At 40.8% G+C, this 17,528-nt stretch overlaps 1 long non-coding RNA gene across 1 annotated transcript in view; it reads left to right on the forward strand.

The window, feature by feature from the left end:
- Positions 1–17,528, forward strand: part of LOC309385673 — a 213,540-nt gene that overhangs the window by 67,675 nt on the left and 128,337 nt on the right. Inside the window, exon 3 of the long non-coding RNA XR_014174272.1 lies at positions 10,190–10,272. This is a non-coding gene — a long non-coding RNA (uncharacterized lncRNA). The remainder of the gene's footprint in view (positions 1–10,189; positions 10,273–17,528) is intronic.

The following is a 17,528-nucleotide window of genomic DNA, read 5'->3' on the forward strand; positions in this document are numbered from 1 at the left end:
GCCGTTCGGACTATCGTCCGCCCCCAGAACCTTTACCAAGTTCCTTGCGGCTGTAGCAGCCCATCTGCGTACTCGTCCCATCCGTCTGGAATGTTACCTAGACGACATCATCATTCACTCGACGAATCGTCTACAGGCGGTGAGAGACGTACAGATCACCATTTGCACCCTGCAGGAGCACGGCTTCTCGGTAATCGTGGAAAAAAGCCATCTAGACCCAGCAACACGTATCCAACACTTGGGCACCATAATGGACTCTGTCTCATGCCAGGTGTTCCTGTCTCCAGACAGGCTACGCAATCTCAGGGGCAAGATTCGACAGTGCCGCCGGGCCACCTCCTTGCCGATCGTCCAACTCTCCCAACTGCTAGGCATCATGATATCCTGCCTCAATGTGGTTCCCTAGGCCGTCTTCACTCCAGGGAACTGCAGTGGTTCCTGCTACCGATGCAGAGGGCGAAGGCAAGCAATTCTCCCAGAAGGGTTTGGCTTCCACTGAAGGTGTCTCGTTCCCTGGGATAGTGGCAGTCAAAGGCGGTGGAGAAGGGCTGTCTGTTCAAGGAGCCCGACAGGATCGTAGTGATGACGGACGCTAGCCTCTACAGTTGGGGCACGCATTGCCAGTCAATTAGCACAGGGCAGGTGGTCGCACAAGGAGGCAGCCCGGAACATCAATTGGCTGGAGCTAAGAGCAGCCTGACTCGCCCTGAAGAGATTCTTGTGCCAACTGGTGGGTCGCCACGTTCTACTGCTCATGGACAATATAGCTACGAAGGCCCACATGAACCGGCAGGGTGGCACCCACTCCAGATGACTCATGGCAGAGGCAGAAGCCCTGGGCCGTTGGGCAGAGATCCACTTAGCGTCATTGAGAGCAGATCACATATCTGGCTCCAACAATGTGAGCGCGGATTGGTTGAGTCATCAGACGATCAACAACTTGGAGTGGAGGCGGCATCCATACCTGTTCAGCCAAATTGTGAGGAGGTTCGGACTTCCGCAGGTCGACCTGTTCGCTACAGTGACCAACACTCAACTCCCGTGATTTTTCTTGCGTTACCAATCATCGCAGGCGGAGGGGATGGATGCTCTAAGGGCCAGGTGGCCTCCGGGACTCCTGTACCCATTTCCGCCCCTTCCACTCATTCTGCAGGTGATCAACAAACTCCTGGCGGAAGTGGCGGAACTCATCCTGGTAGCTCCGCATTGGCCCAGGCGGTCCTGGTTTGTGGACCTGGTCGATCTCTCCGTGGAGAGGCCGTGGAGAATTCCTCAGGAGAACGTGGCTCTGAGCCAGGGGGCCATCAGTCATCCAGAGCCCCAGTGGCTCCAACTAGCCGTCTGGCACTTGAGGGGCAGCTCCTGAAGAACCAACATCTCTCGGACAAAGTCATCCAGACGATCCAGGCTTCCAGACAACCGGCCACGACTCGCATCTACGACGCTACCTGGGCTGCGTTTTCTAATTGGTGCAAACAGCGTAACATAGTTGAGGTTGAGGCATCCATACCTCAGCTGCTGGACTTCCTCCAAATGGGGTTGGACAAGGGCCTGGCGCCCGCCACTCTCAGGCGTCAGGTTGCTGCCTTGTTGACCATTCTGGCCAGAGACTATCACCAGTCCTTAAGTCATCACCCCCAAATTAGGAGTTTTTTGAAGGGGGCTTCCAACCTACATCCTTAGACGGTGCACAGGTACCCATCCTGGAACTTGCTCTTCGTTCTACGGGCTTTGACCACTGCGCCATTCGAGCCACTGAGAACGGTCTCCCTGCGCCACTTGACTCTTAAACCGCCTTTCTAATAGCAATCACCTCTGCTAGAAGGGTATCAGAGATAACGGCTTTTTCTGTCAGGGAGGAGCTGTGCATCGTCCATCCGGACAAGTCATCTTGCTCCGTGACCCCTCCTTTGTACCGAAGGTGAACACGCATTTTCATAGGTCTCAGGAGGTGATACTCCTGAACGTTTGTCCCAAGCCTCGGCTCCCTAAGGAACGCACTTGGCACAAGCTGGACGTGCGGCGAGTGGTTCGCATTTGCATCAAGAGGACTAAGGATCTCAGACACTCGGAATCCTTCTTTGTGTCCTTTCAACCGGGGTCATTGGACCGCAAGGTGTCTTCATCGACCATTGGTCGCTGGCTCAGGGCCTGCATTAAGATGGCTTATGAGCAGCAAGGTAAGGCCGTACCAGGTCGGGTGACAGCGCACTCCACCAGAAGTGCTGCTGCAACAGCGGCCTGGGCAACCCAGGCGCCCATCATTGACATTTGCAGAACTGCTACATGGGCCTCCCCCACTGCGTTAATTAGGAACTATAAGACTGACACCTTTGCCTCAGCCTCAGTCTCCTTTGGAAGAAGAGTTTTGCAGAAGGTTATAGAGGTTCCAGAGACTCAACAGACATCCCGCCCTGAGACACAATAGCTTGGGTATGTCCCACGCTTGGACTCTCCAAGCAGCGCACAGGAGAAAGACCGTTGTCTTACCTGAACAGTCGTTCTCTGGGTGCTGCGGGAGAGTCCAAAACCCACCCAGGGTTGATATAAGAACCAAGACTGTTCTGTAGACTTAGGGGCCTAGGGGCATCCTACACCGGACAAGACCTCGTTTTTTAAACTGAACCAAAGGAGGCGTGACCAGGGGAAAAATCAACTCAGTCCTTGGGCAGATAGGCTGTGTTAACCCACGCTTGGACTCTCCCGCAGCGCCCAGAGAGCGACCGTTCAGGTAAGACAACGGTCTGTCTATATGGCCAATAGTCCTGCTTTTTAAAATTGGATTTTGGAAGCAACCAAGAACCACAGTTACAATAGAATGCTAATATTTTGAGTGAAGCCCCCGCCCCCTTGGATTGGATATATCTACACATTAATTGTAAAATGATTAATTGTATTGTATTCATGGTATTCTTTTTGTGACATGTATTTTTTCACTGTAACACAAAAGAAAGTTTGCTTTCTCACAGATTGGATGACTGTAATGTGACTCGTGAACTTCAGAGTCTTCACCCTCTGTTTTAGACCAATTTAATGTATTATTTGTTTCTTATTTAATGGATATTATCAAATATGGCATGACACCTTCCCAGGTGTAATGTCTTTCAATAGGCCTGTCTTAGGACATGGCCCTGCCTTTCAGCTCTGTAAGGTAGCCTTCCTCAGGGAATAGATTTTTCAGGTATTGAAAAAGAGCAGGGAGTTCACATTTTTATATATATTTTAGCAACAGAGAAGATACTACTTGACTTTTCCTCTTCAAGATCCTAAATATTTTGGGTTATCTGAGGCTCACTAGGTAAGTATACAGTATCAGGTGAAAGACTTGTGTTGCAGGTTACAAGTTCAATGCCAGAGATCTCCATTGAAAAAAATCAGGTAGCAGTAGATCTCAGGTAGAAGCCATAGAAATCTAGTGTCACTTACAGGTAATCCTTGACTTCTGACCACAATTGAGCCCAAAATTTATGTTGTTAAGTGAGAAATTTGCTAGGTGAGTTTGCCCCATTTTACAACTCCTCTTGCCACATTTGTTAAATGAATCGCTGCGGTTGTTAAATTAGCAACATGATCTGACTTCCCCATTGACTTTGCTTGTCAGAAGGTCATAAAAAGAGATCACATGACCCTAGGACAGTGCAACCTTCAGAAATACAAATCAGTTGTCAAGCATCTGAATGTAAATCACATGACCATGGATATGTTGCAGTGGTCATGTGTGAAAAATGGTCCTAAGTCACCTTTTCAGTGTCATTATAACTTTGAACAGTCACTAAGCAAACTGTTGTAAGTCGAGGACTACTTGTATTGTGATCAATAGAAGGCTAGACAGACAAATAGATTAATCTATATGATACAGCTTTCTGTGTTCAATCCAATGGTGAAATTCAATTTTTTTTTACTACTTGTTCTGTGGGCATGGCATGGTGGGCGTGGCAGGGGAAAGATATTGCGAAATCTCCATTCCCACCCCACCCTGGAGCCAGTCAGAGGTGGTATTTGCCAGAGGTGGTTCTCCAAACAACTAAAATTTCTACTAAACTACCAAAATTTCCACTACTGGTTCTCCAGAACCTGTTCAATTTCACCTCTGGTTCAATCAATAAAAACGATAGTATTGTGTTCCAGAAGTTAAGTAATCAGTTGATATGAAATGAAGTTCAGCTTGGATTTTTCTCCCTAAAAATAAATGGATGAACGAATACTCCGATTGAGAATTTTTAAGGGAAATCTTATTTTCTATTCAGGCTTGTGATTTGTATATTACTGTAATATCTTTTCCTAGATCTACAAATGTTCTATCTTAAATTATCATATACTTCATTAATCTCTGTATATTATTTATAATTGGATTCAATAAAAAAAAATAAACTACTGCATAACTTGTTGAATAATAAGCAACTGTAAAAACATTATGCTGTTAACAAAGTGTTCCAAATTTTAAATGTCTTCATAGAATTTTGGATACTGGGTGGCTGAGACGCAAACTAAATTAGAATGTGGAATTATTTTCTGTTGGCTTAGAGCATTTCCACTGCAATATTTTTCACTTCCCCAAGTCCTCAGAAGAAGTTTGGAGATATTCCTTTATAGTCTTCCCATCTCTGAAATGCTAGGGACAACTTCCTGGAGAAAAATATCTTTCCATACTCAAAGAGAGAAGGCTGGAGTGCCTAAATTTTCTAGTGCATTGCACTAAGATTATTGTTGTGAATTTAATCTTTCTCCTTTGAGCTGAGGAACTGACGAAGAGCTTCAACTCTGTTAAGGTACATGCCCCTTTCAAGACCTGAAGACCGGTTCCCTTCAGTGGGGAAAACCCTCAGTCACAAAAACAGACACACACAGAAATTCTTTTAAATCAAAGCACTTCCAATAACAATTCCTCTTGAACTAGAAAAAAAACAGTTCAACTATTCTGATGCTGCTGACATCCAATAGAAGGAATATCTGTAGCTCTGGATTAAACTGTGAAATTGTCTCAGCTTGGTTGTTTATTTGCAGTTGTTTCCTTATTGAATTAGGCAACATCAGTGAATCAATGTACTGACAAGTACAGCACTTGTACCAGTGGTGGGATTCAAAACTTTTTTACTACCAGTTCTGTGGGCGTGGCTTAGTGGGCGTGGCGTGGCTTGGTGGGCGTGGCAGGGAAAGGATACTGTAAAATCTCCATTCCCTCCCAACTCCAGGGGAAGGTTACTGCAAAATCCCCAGTTCCTCCCGATCAGCTGGAACTCGGGGGGTAGAGAATAGATGGGTGCGGGGCCAGTCAGAGGTGGTATTTACCGGTTCTCCGAACTACTCAAAATTTCCACTACCAGTTCTCCAGAACTGGTCAGAATCTGCTGAATGCTACCTCTGACTTGTACCAATCTAAACTCATTGCTAGCTATCTTCCCACTTTGTTTTCTGTGAACTAGCAAAACTGTGGTAAAATTCAAAGTACAGGTAGTCCTCAACTTACAACAGTTTATTTAGTGACTGAAGTTATGACGACACTGAAAAAGGTGACTTACGATTGTTTTTCACACTTATGACTGTTGCAGCATCCCCATGGTTACGTGATCAAAATTCAGATTCTTGGCAACTAGTTCATTTTTATGATGGTTGCAGGGTCCAGAATCATGTGACTACCTTTGTTACCTTCGGACAAGCAAAGTTGAATGAGAACCAGATCCACCCAACAATCCTCTTACTAATTTAACAACTGCAGTGATTCACTTAATAACTGTGGCAAGAAAGGTCATAAAATGAGGCAAAATTAGCAAGCATCTCACTTAGCAACATAAATTTTGGACTCAATTGTGGTCGTAAGTTGAGGACTACTTGTACAACTTTTCTGCTTTGTGATCCTGGAGCTGAAATTCTTTGAGACTTAGGCCTGGACCATTTTTTTCATTTGTAGGACCTCTTATTTCATCTCCCCTCCATCGGACCTTGAAACTATGCAATAGATTTAAAAAATGATAGCAAACTGGACTTCATTCCTTATAGTCAGCTTCGTAGTACCTATTTGGCTCAGTTCAATTTATGCATTCAGAATACCCTAAGCTCTTGCTTTAACATGCTTTCCGGCCTCTTGATTAAAATTACCCCTTATTCTCATCATATAAATTGATATAAAGAAATAGAAAAGTATACATCCCCATTCATAGATAGAGACTCTAGACTGCAAAGTACAATTATGGTTGCAGCTGTTGATAAATGCGCATAGCTATGAAACTCTGCTATGCCATGGTCACTCAATGGGACTTTATATGCATGAAGAGTTAAGCTTTGGTGGCTGGGCAGTTTTAAAGGTTGCATTAAAAAGTGCCACTCTAATAATTCAATTCATGTAATGTATTAACATTCTGGGGATGAGATGGGGGAGGACTCATGAGGCAGTCTGAAAAAGTCACAGCTATTTAATTGGGAGCAGAAAGGTACTATATATAGACAAAGTTCAGAGCACTTCTGAATTATCTTTTGAGTATGCAGAGCTCAGTCAATATGATGCCTTGAGAAAAAGATGGTTGGGACTGAATATGCTTGTATGCTACATATACTGGAAGGCTGTACCTCTGACCTGGTGAATACAAAATAATGACCTTAAGTTATAAGAAGGCAGATTCCAGCTGAATGTCAGGAGAAAAAACTTTCCTATTATAAGAGAAATTTGATATTGGAACTACTTGCAGGATCGCATCCTGCCCCACACATCCCTACGACCAATTCGCTCACACAGAGAGGGACTTCTCCGGGTGCCGTCTGCCAAACAGTGTCGGGGGGCGACATCCAGGAGCAGAGCCTTCTCTGTGATGGGCCCAGCCCTGTGGAATGACCTCCCCCGTGACATCAGGATTATTTCCGATCTCCGCTCCTTCCGTGTACAGTTGAAGACCCACCTCTTTCAATTATCCGGCCTGGCTCAACCGTAATTTTTTCATATTCCTCCTGACTGTCTTTTTTAAATTTTAAATTTTTATTGTATATTGGGTTTTTATTAAACGGGGTATGTTAATGGTTTTAATTTGTCTAAATGTTTTAATCTATTACCTCCTCCGTGCATGTATGTCTTTGTATATATGTATGTTTATATATGTCTTAGTGTACGCCGCCCCGAGTCCTGCCTGGAAAGGGAGCGGCTAATAAATTCAAATTTATTATTATTATTATTACTTATTTAAGCAAGTGCTGAGTTCCCTTATATTCATAGCATTCAAGGAAGGCTGGATAGACATCTATCAGGGATGTCTTAATTTTATTTTTTTTATCTGGTACAGTAGATTGGACTCAAGGGTCTAAAGAGTGTCTTTCAACTATGATTCTCTGTCTCTGTCTCTCTCTCCATCTCTCTGTCTCTGTCTCTCTCTCTCTCTGTGTGTGTGTGTGTGTGTGTAAAAGCATCTCTGACTACTGATGGGAATGGGATATTGGAATAACGGACATTTGGATCTAAGCTAATAGCAGGCAACCTCATTTTGTCTATGTTGTTTGCTTTTTACTGTTTTTATTGCATTTGGATTTTATAAGTCTAAAAGTCTGTCGGAGTGTGCAAGTATAACAAATTTAAATAAACAAATCTAGACATAATTTCTTCTAAGGAATTCTGAAAATAGAATGATATCTGTTATCCTTTGTATGAGCAGACATTGCAGTTCCACTGAAGATATTCAAAAGCCACTACAAAGCTTCACAGCTTTGAAACTACGTTAAATTATGCCCACAATTTGCAAGATGCAGCTCTAGTTTTTACTTGTAACGCAATTATGTCTGTAGTGTTTCTATTTCTATCAAATAATCAAATCTTCCCAGGAAATCTTTTGACTAACAAAAGTTATCTTTGTATTTATTTCTCATTTTTAAGAACAATAGTAAATCTATCTTCAGTTAAACTTTGCAGGTTGATGACCAAAACAAAGACTTGACTATATTCAGTTATTAGTGTGCAAAATGTTTTAAAACACTTCATTTAGCATTCAAGACAAGGCTTTGAGTTCAAAACAACTGATTTTGCATTGAAACAATCCCTTTAGAAGTCTTGAATGGGTCAGTTCTAATTGTATGATAGCTGTGATAGGTCAATTCCAATTGTGTGGTTCTATAATTACTGGATATTGTTTACTCACCCAATAAAAATTGCATGTTTTGAAAGATCTGCCACCAAAAGGAAAGCTTATTTTCAGCAGGAGTGGAGAAAGTAAAGAAACAGGAAATCTACCAATCAGAAGCCATAGTAACCATTATGTGTATCAGTGACAGTGTCATTGCCAAAACATCATCTCCTGATAGCTTTTTCTTAAGCTGGATTCATTTTCTGTCAGCATTGGAAAAGGAGACAAGCTGTTTAAAGCCATTGTGCAGAAAATTGTCCTAAATACTGTAGAGATATTCCATTTAGGTAGTAATCTTTGCAAATTTCTTCTACTACTAATGGAATAGTATATAATGGTAGGATAGAGAACTTCCATCATAGAACCCTGTTAATAGAGAGAAAACTACTATTGTTTGATAGTTGTCAGTATCAGATAGGATGACCTTATGTGAAACATTCCATGATGGGTTTCCTTTAGAAGTAACCTGATTTTGGCCCTTTAGTAACATTAAACTGTAGCAGAGATCCCTAAAATGTTCCGCTCATTGACTCCTTTATGAATTTTTGGATTCTTCATCAACGCCAAACATTGATTATATAAAATATATAGTTCAATAAATAATACTTTAACTTCTACTATTAACAATACTAATAATAATCACAATCCTGGGAGTCAATATTGTCCACTTTGGAGACCTCTGTAATGGTATATGGCCGTGATGGCGAACCTATGACACGCATGCCACGGGTGGCACATGGAGCCCTCTCTGTGGGCATGCAAGCCATCATCCAGCTCAGCTCCAATGGACATGCAGACACACCTCCCGCTGGCCAGCTAATTTTCGGTCTTTGTGGGAGACATGCACGGGGGGTGAGGGTCATGTGCGCATGTGCAGGAGACGGGGAGGTTGCACACACATGCACAGGTGAAAGAGGGAGCATAGGTGGTGCGGATCCCTCCACACTCCATTTTTGTCCCAGGAGGCTGGAGGGAGGCCTGCTAGGCCAAAAGGAGGGCACGGGGGGGGGCATGCACGCATACACGGGGGAGCATGGGGGTTTGCATGCACAGGGGTGCGGGGTGCACAGGGGGGTGTCATGCACACATTGTATTATGGGTGTAGGCACGTGCACATGCTTTCTGCAAACGAGAATAAAAAGGTTAGCCATCACTGGTATATGGGAATGATTTTGAGGGATGAGTGGAAGAGATTCTTCCTAGGGAACAATCAGACATGAGAGGGAGGAGCTTGCAAGAGCTTATCAGTCAGAGAAAGAAATTTAGGAAGGACCCGCTCTAATTTATCAGGCTGTTAAAAGTAATGGGAGGAGATTTGTATTTTCAGACTTGCAAGATTCTGTAATGCAGCCTTAGAATAAAATAGAATTGGCTCACCTGGTCATATGTCCTGTCTGTTTATCTCTGAGGCCTGACATCTATCTGGCAATTTGAAAGTACTAATCTCCTTTGAAGAATGGAGAAGGGGAAAAAAAGATTACTCAGATGAAAATAACTACTATCCTGGTGACAATAACTCAATTTATTATTTATTTATTTATTTCTTCGCACTTCTAGACCGCCCCCTCTCCCAAAAGGGACTCGGGGCGGTGTAAGCCCCGGTCAAGCTTTTGTAACCTCTGAAAAACACTTTGCAAAGTGCTAAACACAGGAGTGAAAATCATCTCAAAGCTATAGTTGGTTTGAATGAAGGAACCCAGGTTTTGGGTGAGAGAGCCATTAAAATGTATTCATGCAGTCTGAACTTCCCAGGCAGGGAGGTCGGAAGTTTCCCCTGTAGAGTTCAGTGGGATCTAAGGGCCAGTGCTTTTCTATTATGGTATTAACCTCTATGATGTCATCCAGGTATATTTGTTGGCCTATTTCCTGAGGGTTAGGCAGTAACGAAGGCCATGTTGCTTCACAGAACTTTCATTTATTTATATTGCTGGAGGAAGGACACAAAGCAAGATGTTACACTATTGTGGATTTTAATTGCTGTGATTATAGTACTGTTGTTTTGGGTGATTTTAATCTATATTGTAAAACTTTTGGAAGAGTTGTAGAAGTATGGTGATCTATTAATTAATGTTTCCCCTCTTCCCATTTAGATTAAGGCAATACAACACAGGACAACAAAACGTCTGTAAATGTACCCAGATGGAAAAGGAATTCTCTGCAGGGACATACAAAGGTGAGAAAGAGCTCTACCTGCTCTTGCAACGTGCACAGAATAAATATCATTAGAAATGTGCAAAACAGAATTGCTGGACTCTGCAAAGATTAGTTTTTTTCCCGCGAGTGTTTCAGATATTGCTTCATGCATTTCTAGCAGTGTGTTGACTGGAACAGCAAGTTGATTGTGGTCCTCCAGTTACTGTCGGGCATATCTTACTCATTTCAGCTGAATGTGTTTGAGGATGTTTTTGAGTAAAGTGGAAAATTACCCAATAGCCTTTGGCAATTAATGCTACTGTGGGTTTAATAATCATTTCCTGGAGTCTTGTAAAGTGGTTTATGGTTGGTTGCTGAGTTTATTATGGCAAATATTGAAAAAATATATCTTTCTTTGGATTAGTGATATTTAAAATACAGAAAACCGCAATGCTTGAAAATTAACAACAGAAAAGAATCCTGAAGAACTTTTCAGTTAAATTCTGTTTTATTCATATTTGCTCTCTATATTTACAGTAATTATGTGCTGGGGAAACTGTTTCTAAGATATTACTTCCAGCCATGTATCATTTGGGACACAAATATTAAATATGGATGTTTAGAATGTAAATCTTCCCTTGATATTGAAGATATATTTTCTTATACTTTCAAATGTTGTATATGTGTTGCTTTACTCTCGGATTATTTTTATTTTCTGTTCTGGGCTATGTTTTTTTTACATTTAGATTTTATAGCATTTATTTAAATAATTTACATGGCAGCCCAACTCATAAAATAGTGACTCCAGGTAGCATACAACAATAAAAACAGAATAAAACAAAATCAACAAGAACAAAGATAATACAACAATACCACAGGCTCCATGCCAACATCTATTATACCTTACAGGTGAGCTTTTCTAATAGCCGCAAAATCTGAAGGGACAGCCAGGTCTTAAAGTCTTCCCAAAGTCTAAGAGGGTTTGGCCAGTCAAGCCAATTTTGTTGAGTACTGTTTTCTTAAGTAAGCATTAAGTATTTAAAAAAATGTAAAAGATTTGCAACATACCCTGAAACGGTGTCTGTAATAATTTGCTAGAAGCACATATGCTTCATTTAACATAGTCTCTATTAGTTAATGGTAAAGAACAAGTGTAGTTATTTTTAAGGAGATAATGCACAATTAATTCATGTTCATGTGAATTGTTTCCAACTTGAAAAATAGCATCACTATTGCAAAATGTATTTCTTGTTCCTTGCACAATCTGAAAACACCTTCCTTTATTTCAAGGCAAAACCCTACGAACAATTTCTGAGCGTGCACTTCCTAATTTTTTTAAAAGTGTCCTGGAATATAGCTCGTAGTACATATTCTGTAGCAGGTACATTGCCAAGTGAAAGTTAATTTGGGTAGGGGTGGGGGGAAACTAGAGATGAACAATTGCATTAGCAGAATTTTTTACAAATATATTTTTATTTACATGCTGAGAAGTTAGTAATTCCTTATGGCCGGGCTCTCCAAATTTGGCCACTTTACGCCTTGTGAACTTCAGCTGCAGAATTCTGGGGATTGAAGTCCAGAAGGCTTAAATTTGCCAAGTTGGAGACCCTTGCCTTAAGGTATTGCTCATTTCTCACTCCGCTTTTACATAGACTTTTATAACATGTTTACTCCTAAGCTCGCTTAATAAAGCATAGTTGGTAGGTTTTCAGGGCAGGCAGTGTAAAATTTATTGCAGTACAATTTAACATGAAGGCCTTATACCACACAACATATTAGCAGTTGGTGTCCCATAATATACTGAATAATAAAGTTGGAAGGAATCGCTAGGAACTGTATTTCAATAGTGCCATAGATATGCCCAAACGCAACTCCCACTTCCTCAGTGATTATCTGATGAAATGCATTACCTTTTTGATGCATATATTATATAAATCCACCAGGCTGAGGAATGCATTTCCTTTTAATACTCATCCCCATGGTTCAGAACTCGTCTGAGGAACAGAAAAAAATTGTGTTCAGCTAGGTTTCCCTATTGCAACAAAATTTGGCTCATGTTTTTTACTAGTGTAGCAAAAATCAGGAGACTTGTTTCTGTTTGTTTAGGTCAGTGTTTCTCAAACTTGGCGACTTTAAGTCCTGTGGACTTCAACTCCCAGAATCCCCCAGCCAGCATAGCTGGCTGGGGAATTCTGGGAGTTGAAGTCCACAGGACTTAAAGTCGCCAAGTTTGAGAAACACTGGTTTAGGTGGTGACTTAAGTGCATGGAACCAGTCTTGTAGGAATTCAAATAGTGATCCAACCAAAACTTCATTCACTTCTGTTTCAAAAAAAAAAGTTCTGGCAACAATAATTCATGCTTAGAGTTACAACAATCTTGTAATTTGTTTCATTAGAGGCAATCTTTGAAGGCAGTTTGGAAATTACACCTGGTCCAAAATGCAGCTGTCTACTGATGGGTGATGATATAGAGTAATCTTGAGGGAGCTGTACTGGCTAAGTTAGGGTTCTGGGTACAATTCAAGGTGTCAGTTGTCACTTGCAAATCCCTTTATGGCTTGAGCCTTTGTTACCTTCAGGACCATCTGTTTGTAGATTCCTTTGTCCATTCATGCAAACCAAGAGAGCAGGGTGAGAATCTCCCTCCCATTAGTTGAGCTGGAGGGAATCAGGAAGGAGGCCTTTATGGTGATAGCTTCTTGACTGTGCAAGAGTTTCTCTCCCCCTCTTTCCGCAAGCTGAAAATGTCTCTCTTTTCTTGTCCTTTTCCTTTTGGAAAGCACTTAAGACTGCATCTCCAACAAGCATTTAAAGTAGATAGTACAACCATTTGGAATGCAGGTGACCCAGGAACTAATTAGTGAAGAGGGGGAGTTGTCACATACAATACAATAGCAGAATTGGAAGGGACCTTGGAGGTCTTCTAGTTCAACCCCCTGCCTAGGCAGGAAACCCTATACCGTTTCAGACAAATGGCTATCCAACATCTTCTTAAAGACTTCCAGTGTTGGGGCATTCACAACTTCTGGAGGCAAGCTGTTCCACTGATTAATTGTTCTGTCAGGAAATTTCTCCTCAGTTCTAAGTTGCTTCTCTCCTTGATTAGTTTCCACCCATTGCTTCTTGTTCTACCCTCAAGTGCCTTGGAGAATAGTTTGACTCCCTCTTCTTTGTGGCAACCCCTGAGATATTAGAACACTGCTATCATGTCTCCCCTAGTCCTTCTTTTCATTAAACTAGACATACCCAGTTCCTGCAACTGTTCTTCATATGTTTTAGCCTCCAGTCCCCTAATCATCTTTGTTGCTCTTCTCTGCACTCTTTCTACAGTCTCCACATCTTTTCTACATCGTGGCGACCAAAACTGAATGCAATATTCCAAGTGTGGCCTTACCAAGGCATTATAAAGTGGTATTAACACTTCACGTGACCTTGATTCTATCTGTTCATGTAGCCTAGAACTGTGTTGGCTTTTTTGGCAGCTGCTGCACACTGCTGGATCATATTTAAATGGTTGTCCACTAGGACTCCAAGAACCCTCTCACAGTTACTACTATTGAGCAAGGTACCACCTATACTGTACTTGTGCATTTCATTTTTCTTGCCTAAATGTAGAACCTTACTCTTTTCACAATTAAATTTCATTTTATTAGATAGTGCCCAATGTTCAAGTTTGTCAACTTCTGTATCTTAAGCCTGTCTTCTGGAGTGTTGGCTATTCCTGCCAGCTTGTGTCATCTGCAAATTTGATGAGTTTCCCATTTATTCCCTCATCCAAATCGTTGATGAAGATGTTGAAGAGTAGTGGGCCTAAAACAGAGCCTTGGGGTACTCCACTACATACTTCCCTCCATGTAGATGCAGTTCCATTGAGGACTACATGTTGAGTGCGGTTGGTCATGATGGATTTTATTTTGTTTTATTTAAACAATAATGTTTGGTTGTATTTTGCATATTTTTTATTTTATTGGGATTTATCTAGATCCCTAGGAGGAAAAGACACATCAATTATTAGAAATTTTAAAAAGGCAGCCAATGAGCTGCACATGGTTCTGAGCATTCTGTCCCAGTTCAAATACATTTTAAAAGATTGTAATGATTTAATTCTGTAGAAGAAGTCATAGGAATTAAGGGTCATTGGGTTCAAGTCCCTGCTCTATACAAGAATTCAAATTAAAATATCCCTAACAGATGACAACTCTATTCCTATTTGAACATTTCAAGTAAAAGGAAGGCCATTTCTTTTTGACTGTATTATAAAAATATTCTTATGAATGTTTTTGATATCATTCACATAGAAGCTGCCTTTCTGCAACTTAAATCTATTATTCTATATCTTGCCCTCCTGAATGATAGGGAAGAGCTCTCAAATGATTAATTCCATATTCAGCTAAGCTGGCAGATGCAGCAATGAATGGTACTTTATACATTCAATGATTGTACACAAGACATTATCCTCTCCATGGATTGTATTAGTAAAGAGGCTTTGCACTTCCCAGTGAGTCTACGATATATATATTGGGATCTGATATGAAATTTTGAGTTCTCCTTCACTAGAGTGGTGATCAAATTGAGATTAGATCATTATTTATCAGAGATGCTGTAGTAGATCCTTTACGGTCCTTTTCAATTTTGTGATTGCATTGACTTTGGTACTGGAGAAAAATGTTGAGAATTCCTTACTCTGCAAGTAAAATAAAATATTCACTACTAGTTAAAGTAAACCAGACTATACACTGAAAGCTCTAATAAGAAAAGTAAACCTTACATATTTTGCCTATACAATGCAGAAGTAAGACTCTGGAGAAACCCCATAAAATTTGAAAGCAATCATAAAAGAGGCCAAGAGCAGACAAGATAGTTACTATCCCTGATGACACAGGCATAAGTTTTAGGAACTCAAAAAAGCAATTACTGACAGACAATCCTCAGGAGATCATCTTCTTTGAGATCAAAAAACTTGGAAGCAATTGAACAGCAATAATCCATCTGTCTTGGGGCTGCACTTTCTGAAATGACTTTGCATAATTAAAATGTACAACTTGTAATTTACCAAGTGGATGAGTCTGACAACAATGTTTGGAAGACTCATGGAGTGGTAAACACCATCGTACCTGCTGTTTAGGTTATTAAATACCAGACAAGCCAAGATATTTTGGTGTCTGACCATGTTTAAATAGGCAAGTGACACGTACAGTTCCTTCGTAAAGACAGAAAGACTCATTTTTTTATATCCAATTTCTGGCATTCTTAACAAGGCTTAAGCTACTGAAATTAAATCCATCTGTATAAAGATATCTAACCTTGCTTTGGATGGCAGTCTGGTACATAAATTACGCATCATTGGTTGGCCAAACGAATGAGGATAGGGGATGCTTTGGTTGGAAGCACAAAGTTATGTTATTCTTCTTGCATTACTGATTTTCACCTAAAATGTTCCCCAGATTATTTTAAAAGCTCCCAGCCCACTCAAGCTTCAAAACAGGAAGTGACCTTATCAAGTAAAGGCAAACAAACCTGTATTTTGTAAGGTACAATCAGTACCGAGTTTAGAACTCCCTTTTGTCTGTTGATTTTTCTCTTCATATGTCTGTACATCCTCAGGCTCTGATTTGAAATATACTATTATTGAGATAATATGCAAAGTCTAGCTCTTAAAGTGCACTTTTAGGTAGAACTTTGTTTACATGTCTCCGGCATCTCCCCAACTGCTGCATGAAATGATACTGGTACATATTTGCTCTTGAGATGAATGGCACTATGTGACCAAGACCTCAGAGAATTATCATTCATCTTTTAAAATAGCCAGTTAGAATCATATCACTTGTTTGTATTTTGGGCTATGTTTTATGTACATTACAGTTGTGTCTGGGATGAAAGCAATAGTATGGGGAAAGTAGAGATTACTGTCAAAATACATACGAAAAAGTGAGATGCTGAGTTTCAATTTAAATGTGGGAAGATGTGACTAGAATATTTCACCCCAAAAAAATCCAGAATGTCGAACTCATGACAGAATGTGGAACCACAAAGCCGATGCGATCTCCACTTAGTATGCTCAATATTTAGGTAAGCAGCTCAGCTCATGCCTCTATTTTAATTATTTAAAATTTGATTTTGCTGTTATTTGTGAGGTTCTAAATTGTAGGTGCAAATTCTGTGTGAGGGCAAGTTGCTTTGTAGTAAGATTGCTTTGTATCTTGTGCAGCTTTCCCATTTCTCTCTCCTCAGTACATTTCCTGTAATAGGGTAAAAGATTAGAAGAAATCATAGGGAAACAGAGTACAGCCTGAAAACAGGGCAATTGCACAATAAAAGCTCATCTTAAAATGGACCTTTGGCTTATCTGGTCCAGTTCTATCTATTCTTACCACCAGCAGCTCTCCAGAGAGTTGTTTTTTTCTTCAGAATTGTCTTATAAAATCCTTTTAGTTCTCCCTGGCAAAGCACGTTCCCTGCTTTTGAAAGGCAACAGAAAAACGAAGAGCTTGTGCCAAGAGACTGGCAAGCCAGCACACCCACAGCTTTTGAACCCAAATCATGTGGGAGTTACTTTGTAGAAAGATAGAAAGCTGTCTCATTTTGACTCAGTCCTTGTAGTGGTTTCTCCATTTTCTAAATTGCCTGGCCACATTCATACAGTACTCATGAAGGAAAGACCCTAATCTGAATATAACAATGGTAGTAACAATATTAAAGAGGTCATGGGACTCCGTTAACTCCCACACCAATGCACAACGAAGATATCAGGAGTCTTTTCATATCACGCAAGTATCTGAAACTGGAATTTGCTATCATGAGACTTAGGACTGTCCCCATAATATAATTACCTTGATTGGCAGCGCAAACATTAGCTGGTTCACTTAATTGCACTGAATTGCATCTGTTTTAATCAGAATTTGTTCAATAAACTACAGCTGTTTGTGTTCACCAGTTACAGTAAGCCATAAACCATGATGGTGTCTGAAATCACACAACATGTTCAAACAAAACAACCAGCACGACATTTGATTCCGGTCATTGTTAGCTACAATCCATAAACTTCGGTTTTAATTGAGACAGAGATGAACTGACCTCATTTTAGTGATAGCAATCTGCTTAATAGAAAGGGAGAAAAGGGTGCCAAAAGAGATAGGATCCAAAAGTAAAAGGAAGCTGAAATCCTATAGCAAGGTTTCTTGCTACATACTGTCAAGCATTCTCTATACTGCATATACTTCCAGTTTGAAGAGAAATGAGTAACAGTCTCTCATACCCCAATCACCTCTAGATTGTACTCCTGTAATGCACAGGGG

The sequence above is a fragment of the Natrix helvetica genome (assembly GCF_964273705.1).
Source record: "Natrix helvetica genome assembly, chromosome: 2".
Taxonomy (NCBI): domain Eukaryota; kingdom Metazoa; phylum Chordata; class Lepidosauria; order Squamata; family Natricidae; genus Natrix; species Natrix helvetica.